We start from the raw sequence: 8,663 nt of genomic DNA on the forward strand, positions 1-8,663 counted from the left end.
AAAGTTCTCCATTTGAGCATCGTGATGGAACCTAGTCTTAGGGACTAAGTAAGCCTAACATTAATTGAAACAACATTATTTAAATAACATCTAACAATTTGAAATAGAAATTTCTTAAAATATACAATTTCCAAAACCCGGTAGTACAAGTCATAAGCTCTACAAAGTATTTACTAGAAATCTTCTAAATAAAACTATCCAGAAATAAGAATTAACAGTGCAAAATGAAAACTTAAAGGTGACTCCGAAGCCTGCGAACGCAGCAACCGGTTTACCTTGAGTCTCCATAGCAACGAACCGCACAACGACTAACTAATAATACTTGGATCTGCACAAAATAATGTGCAGAAGTGTAGAATGAGCACACCACAGTGGTGCCCAGTAAGTATCAAGACTAACCTCAGTGGAATAGAGATGAGGTATAGTCAAGACACTCACTAGTCTAATAACCTGTGCAATATAATATATAAAATAATAGGAACCAAATAATAATAAGGAAAATATTAAATAACCAGTGATATGCACAGTAAGACAATAAAATCACCGTAAATATCTCTCAACAATTGATATATGTAATTACACCCGTCAAATGAAGTTCTTCAATTAAATATCTTTCACATATAATTCTTACAAATAAAACTCTTTTTCAAATATAATTTCCTCAAATAAATATCTTTCAAATACAATTCTTTCATATAGTTCTTTTTTTTTTTGAATAAAAACCCTTCCAAATAATATTTTGAATATAATTCTTTCAATTAAAAAGTCACCATGTGACACCTCATTTCATAATCATAAAAATACGGGTCTCAGCCCATTTTTATATTTTTGGTAAACACGGGTCTCAACCCATTTCCATATTTCCACGGCACCTCGTCCCATAATTAAATCATCATATTTTTTCGGTACCCCATGCCCACTTTTCATATTACAGCTGCACGAACAGTTCACGTACCAATATTATTATCGTATATAAGATCTACATGATCAATTTATTCCCAATAAAGTATTTTTAAATTATTTTAAATCAAGTAGGAAATCAACAAAGGAATGAATTTATTTTAGAAATCATTTGGGTGGAGAAAAATAACATTTCAATTAAAATAAAATACCCGATAGTTGCTGATTTGGATGTAAAACTTATAAGAATTAAAGCATACAATAATTTCTTTTATTCAAAATAACTTAACCTTAACGATTAGTAAAAACTAGAAACACAAATCCTTAGAGTCTCATACAAGAGCCAAAGCCAACACATTACAACCAGGAATACAAATACATAATAAAATCAAATAATACCTCACAGAAGAACAGAAGAATTTACATATCACGAAAATATAAAATAACCAAAGGCAAGTGCAACCATAGAAAAATATCAACAAAAGGGCACTCCCGAGGTACCGCTTCGTAGTCCCAAGAGTAAATATGCAACAACATCAACAATACCCCCAGGCCATCACAAATCAATCCCCGACATATCTCACCTTGTCTCGCCTTGTGCGCAATAGTAAAGTGAATGCCCGCCTTGTCTCGCCACACGCGCACAATAATGCTCCCATCTTGTCTCGCCATATGCGCAAACCCACACACACACACACACACATATATATATATATATATATATATATATATAGAGAGAGAGAGAGAGAGAGAGAGAGAGAGAGTCCGCCTTGTCACGCCGCATGTGCATAAATCAATAGTAATAATAGCACGGCAGAAATCTCGTGCAAACACCCGAACAAAACTTCCCAACAATATAACGTGCCAATATCATATCCCATAAATTGCACTTCAAGTGCTCAAATATTACAACATATCACATATTTGCACATCAAATGCTCAAATATTATAATTTATCACAGATTGCACTTCAAGTGCTAAAATATTACAATTTATCATAAATTTCACATCAAGTGCTCAAATATTACAATTTATCACAGATTGCACATCAAGTGCTCAAATATTACAACTCGACACCAAATTCAACAATACATTATTTTCCACAATAAGGAGCCAATGGCTCAACCATAATGTGCACAAAATCTTAACAAATATATCTAGGAGTAAACAACTCAACAAAATAATATTTCATATAAAAATCAAGGTGGCAATCACACTAAATCATCATATAAAAATAAATCCAACAAAACAAGGATTTAGGTAAGACGATTAACGGATTTAATAAGTGCCAAAAATTTCCAATTTTAATATATAAGTGCTTCTAAGGATTTTTAACCAATATAATTTGCACATATAACCCAAGTACGTGCTCGTCACCTCGCGTACATGGTATTCAATTATACAAATTGCACATAACCTCGTCACCTCGAGGTTAGGCAAGATACTTACCTTTTTGAAGTTATGCCGATATTCCAAAATTGCCTTTTTGCTTAAATTGACCTCCGGACAGCTCAAATCTATCCAATTCAATTGTATAACTTCATTAAATTTCATCGAAAATAATTCCGAATAATAAAACGTCGACTTAAAAATTTATTCCAAAAAGTCAAGAAAAGTCTATAGGGGGACCCGCTTCTCGGAACCTGACAAAAGTTTCTTGAAATCCGAATACCCATATCGATATGAGTTCAACCATACCAATTTTATCGAATTCCAATAACAAATTAACCTCCAGATCTTAAATTTAAACCAAGAGGGTTTGTCACAATTTTTCCAACTAAATTCACGGATTAAATGTTAAAAACAACAATGGATTCGGGTAATTTAAGCAATATTGAGTTAAGAACACCTACCCCGTTGTTTCCTCTGAAAATCTCCCAAACATCGCCTCTTCCCGAGCTCCAATCCGTCAAAAATGGAAAATGGGACGAAGTCCCATTTTCAGAACTTAAACTCACTGCCCAGTCATTTGCTCTACGCGATCGCGGACAAACACACATGATTGTGAAGCACAATTTTCCATTGTCCAGAAAAGATCCTACGCGATCGATGTGTCCTTCACGCGATAGCGATGCACAGGATCCCAGCTCTACACGATCGCATCCCTTTTCACATGAGCGCATAGAGCAAAAGCATCACCCACCTTCCTCTAAAGTTCCCCTATACGAACGCGGCCTTCCCCACGCGTTCACGTAGCACAGACTGGCCCAACCTACACGATTGTGGTTGACCACACGCGATCGCGAAGAACAAAATCTACACTGCCTCAATAAGCCTACACGATCGTGAGTGCCTCACGCGATCGCATAGAACAATTCTCACCTCTGCCAAAAAAAGCCTATGCGATCGCGAAGCTTCTTACGCGATCGCATAGAAGGAAACCAGTGGCAGAAAACCAGCATTCTTCAGGAGTTTACCATGTCCAAATTTCGATTCGTTAGCCATCCGAAACTCACCTGAGACCCTCGAGACCTTAACCAAATATACCAATAGGTCCTAAAACATCATACGAACTTAGTCGAATTCTAAAATCACCTCAAACAACATCAAAACGACAAATTGTACCCCAAATCAAAATCTATGAACTTTGAATTTTCAAATTCTATATCTTATGCCGAAACACATCAAATCAATCCGGAATGACTTCAAATTTAGCACACAGGTCATAACTGACCTACCGAAGCTATTAAAATCTCCAGAATCGAATTCCGACCCCAATATCAAAAAGCCACACCCCGGTCAAACTTCCCAAAAATTCATTTTTTGGCATTTCAAGCCAAATTCCTCTACATACCTCCAAATAATTTTTCGAACATGCTCCTAAGTCCAAAATCACCATACGGAGCTATTGAAACAATCAAAATTCTATTCTGGAGTCGTTTTCTCAAAAGTCAATTCTTAGGTCAACTCTTTCCATTTAAGCTTCTAACTAAAGATTGTTCTTATAATTTAGTTCTGAATCTTCAGTAATTCAAACTCGACCACATCCGCAGGTCATAATACATATTGCGAAGTTGCTCGAGACCTTAAGTCACTAAACGGGGCGTAAATTCTTAAAATGACAAGGCGGGTCGTTATAGTTCAAAAGGTCTGTAGGCTACCCAAAACTCACCCGAGCCCTCATGGCTCTAAACAGTACATATGAACTTGCTCGCACGATCAAAACACCAAAATAATTCCTAGAACTACGAATACGACTTTAAATTAAATGAAATTTGTAAGAAGACTTTAGAATTTCTATTTTAACAATCGGGCATCCGAATCACGTCAAACCAGCTCCGTTTCTCACCAAATTTGGCATTCATAAATATAGTAATGGAGCTATACCAGGTTTCGAAACCAAAATATGGACCCGGTATCAAAAAGTTCAAATATTAGTCAAATCACTTAAGTCATTAAACCTTTAAACCTAAAACTTTCGACAACATGCGATAACTCGAGCTAGGGACCTCCGAATTCGATTCCGGGCATACGCCCAAGTCTCAAATCACGATATGAACCTACCGGAAGTGTCAAAATATTGATCCGGGTTCATGTTCTCAAACTATTGACCAAAGTAAACCCAATTGCGTTTTAAAGCTCTATTTCATATTTTAATCAATGTTTAACGTAAAAACTTTCCGAAAAATTATACGGACTACACATACAAGTCGAGGGATAATTAATAGTGCTATTTGAGGTTTTATAACACAGAAATAATTATGAAATTTAAATATGACCTATCGAGTCATCACATTCTCCACAACAAAAACAAACGTTCGTCCTCCCTATTGCTAATGTATATCTACTATGCATGTACGACTCGGACTCCCAGGTAGATGCTTCTACCGGCTGAACTCCCTATTGCACCCTAACTAAAGGATAACTCTTAGACCTCAACTGTCGGGCCTGCCGGGCTAGAATAGCTACCGACTCCTCTTCATAAGTCAAATATTTGTCCAATTGGACTGAGCTGAAATCTAATACATGGGACAAATCACCATGATATTTTCGGAACATAGACATATCGAACACCAGATGAACTGCTGATAAACTAGGTGGTAGTACAAGCATGTAGGCTACTCCACCCACCCTTTCAAGAATTTCAAAGGGTCCAATATACCTAGGGCTCAACTTTCCCTTCTTTCTGAATCTCATTACACCTTTCATAGGTGAAACCCGGAGCAATACTCTTTCTCCAACCATGAATGCAATGTCACGAACTTTACGGTCGGCATAACTCTTTTTCCTAGACTGTGTTGTACAAAGTCAATCCTGAATAATCTTTACCTTACCCAAGGCATCCTGTACCAAATCGGTACCCAACATCCGAGTCTCTCACGGTTCAAACCAGCCAACTGGCGAACGATACCATATCCCATATAATACTTCATATGGAGCCATCTGAATGCTAGACTGGTAGATATTATTATAGGCAAACTCCGCAAGTGGCAAGAACTAATCCCAAGAACCTCCAAAGTCTATAACACAAGCGTGAAGCATATCTTCTAATATCTGAATAGTGCATTCTGATTGTCCTTCTGTTTGTGGATGAAATGTTATACTCAACTCAACTCGCGTGCCTAACTCACATTGTACAACCCTTCAAAAGTGCGAGGTGAACTTTTTACCTTGATAAGAAATGATAGACACGGGCACACCGTGAAGGCGGACAATCTCGCAGATGTAAATCTATGTTAACCGCTCTGAAGAATAGGTAACTGCTACTGGAATGAAATATGCTGACTTGGTTAACCTGTCCACAATGACCCATACTGCGTCAAACTGTCTCTGAGTTTGTGGGAGTCCAACAACAAAATCCATAGTGATACGCTCCCACTTACACTTATGAATTTCTAACTTCTGAAGCAAACCACCAAGTCTCTGATGTTCGTACTTAACTTGCTGACAATTCAGACACCGAGCTACATATGAAACTATATACTTTTTTTATTCTCCTCCACCAATAATGTTGCCGTAAATATTGATACATTTTTTGCGGTACTTGGAAGAATAGAATACCGGGAACTGTGGGCCTCTTCAAGAATTAATTCACGAAGCCCATCCATATTAGGAACACAAATACGACCCTGTATCCGCAGAACTCCATCATCTCCCACATCAACCTGCTTGGCACCACAGTGTTGCACTTTGTCCTTAAGGACAAGCAAATGTGGATCATCATATTGTCGCTCTCTAATGTGCTCATATAAAGAAGGCTGAGCGACTATGCAGGCTAGAACTCGACTGGGTTCTAAAACATCTAACCTCACGAATTTATTGGCCAAAGTTTGAACATCTGCAGCTAACGGCCTCTCACCAACCGGAATATACGCAAAGCTGCCCATACTCATGGCCTTTCCACTCAAACCATGGGCCACCATATTGGCCTTTCTGGGGTGACTCAAAGATCTTAATTGAGGCAGCTAACGGCCTCTGTAGGCTACAACCATCTTCTCTACCTCAAATTGAGATCTTTTTGTTTGAACAGATACTGTAGACTACGATGATCAGTAAATACCTCACACGAGATACCATAAAGGTAATGCCTCCAAATCTTCAGCGCATGAACAATGGCTGACAATTCTAAGTCATGAACATGATAATTCTTCTCATGAACTTTCATCTGCCGTGACGCATATCCAATCACCCTACCATCTTGCATCAATATTGCACCAAGCCCAACGCGAGATGCATCACAATACACCGTATAAAATCCTGAACATGTGGGTAATACCAACATTGGCGTTGTAGTCAAAGCGATCTTGAGCTTTGGAAAGCTCAACTCACACTCGTCTGACCATCTAAGTGGGGCACCCTTCTGGGTCAATTTGGTCTTAATAGTTGTTCATAATCAATTATAGAATCATCAATTAATTTAATGCTAACAAAATTCTCATTGCAAACCTTCACAATACTGATAACGAGATGCGATGCATGAAGACCTCATAATTATTTACCCTAATTAACGAGTCACATTTAACGCCACCTGGGTGGGTACCTACCTCATAGGTTAAAACTCAATAGTTACAACATGAATTTGGCAAGTATGCACAGAGAATTTCATACAAGAATTTTTAAATAAGCCTAACAGGCATGACTCCTTATTATTGCAATAGCACAAATTTAATTTCACAAGGGAGAACTTAAACACAAGAATTTTCCTCACAAGGATCTTGTCCTTACATAACTTCCAACGTAGCTCGTTGCCCGGTTTAAACATATCAATTTATATTAAAATGCGAGGATCTTGTCCTCAGTTTTGAATCACGAGTAATATGCACATTGTGCCAATCGCAAATTTCCATTTTCTCCCTTTAAATAATTTCGGTTACACAAAATCACAACACATAATGAACCCCACGCCGGTAGGGCATATAATTTACAATTTATAATTAATTATCCATAAATTACATCAAAACTTACCGAAATGAGTAACAGAAAGCCACCTTTAGCCTCGCAACTCTTATTAGTGACCAACACAGAAAGATAGGTGTAGTTATCTCCATAGAATCTCCCAACAGGAGTAAACACAAAAGTAGATTATAGAATTACGGATCTCATCATAAGTGGAGCACAATAGGAGGACTCGTCTCGATACTCGGAACACAATCAAGTTAGAGAAATTATTCCTTTTTATTAAATTGAGGTCATAGTTGTAACGACACCATCTGATGTAGTGACCTCCGCCATACCATAAAACAAATATATCAATGGTTGGGCCTCCACCTCTAGGACGCCTTCTACCCGCCTGTTCTCCACCCCTAACTGGTCGTGCGGGAGGTGTAGTAACTGCAATAGGGCACGTAGCCTGAGTGCTTTGATAAAATATGTCTCTCCCAAGTCTGGGATAATTTTCTCATGATGTGCCTAGTATCATCGCATTCATAACAACCCCTTTGCGGGTTTGCTCATACTGAGTCTGTGCCAGATAACTATTATAACCATTGTAGGAAACTCATACCAGTTATGCATTAAAAGAACTTACGGGAGCACTCCGAGTAATCCGATGTGCGGACTGGGCTGGCCGACTGCCCTCGCCCTCGCCATAATGATTTATACATGCAGAGTAGAATCCACTGAATCCCCCAAAACCTCGAGACATCTTGGTCTCCTTAGTTTCCTTTTTCCTCACCCCGAAAACGTTCTAATATCTTGGCAATTTATACCACTAGCAGAAATGAAGTATCAGCCTGTAGCTCCCGAGTTGTACAAAATTTTATGATCATAATTGAGTCCTTTAATGTGTTTGTGGACTCACTCTCTGGCTGTTGGAAGAAAAGTAGGAATATGACAAGTTAACTTATTGAACCTGATGGAATATTCTGACACTCTCATGCTGACCTGACGCAACCGTTCAAACCCTATACGCCACGCATTACGGAGAGTCCAGGAAACAAACTCGTTTAAAAGTGTTTCTGAGAACTAAGCCAAGTGGGCGGTGTTGCATTGGCTAGTCTGCCCTCTTCATATGCTTGCCTCGAACACCTGTGGAGAATTATCTAATCCAAGGCCAATTTCTTCTTTTGTTATGTTGACTCAACAATGTTGAGTTCACCCATTACTTAACATACTCTTCGCTTCTTATTTTGGGTAACCCTTACCCCTATTTATACATAACGATCACAAAAGTAGAGCTCCATACAGACAAATCATGGAACGAACCACAGAGTCCATAATCTCGTCAACCACTGTACTTCCTCTAAAGCAACCCAAAATCCGCAACCATGACGTCCACGCTGAGTAGACCTTCTGTAAATTTAAAGTTGTTTCTCTAACTCCTT

This window comes from Nicotiana tomentosiformis, chromosome 4, assembly GCF_000390325.3.
Source record: "Nicotiana tomentosiformis chromosome 4, ASM39032v3, whole genome shotgun sequence".
Classification (NCBI taxonomy): domain Eukaryota; kingdom Viridiplantae; phylum Streptophyta; class Magnoliopsida; order Solanales; family Solanaceae; genus Nicotiana; species Nicotiana tomentosiformis.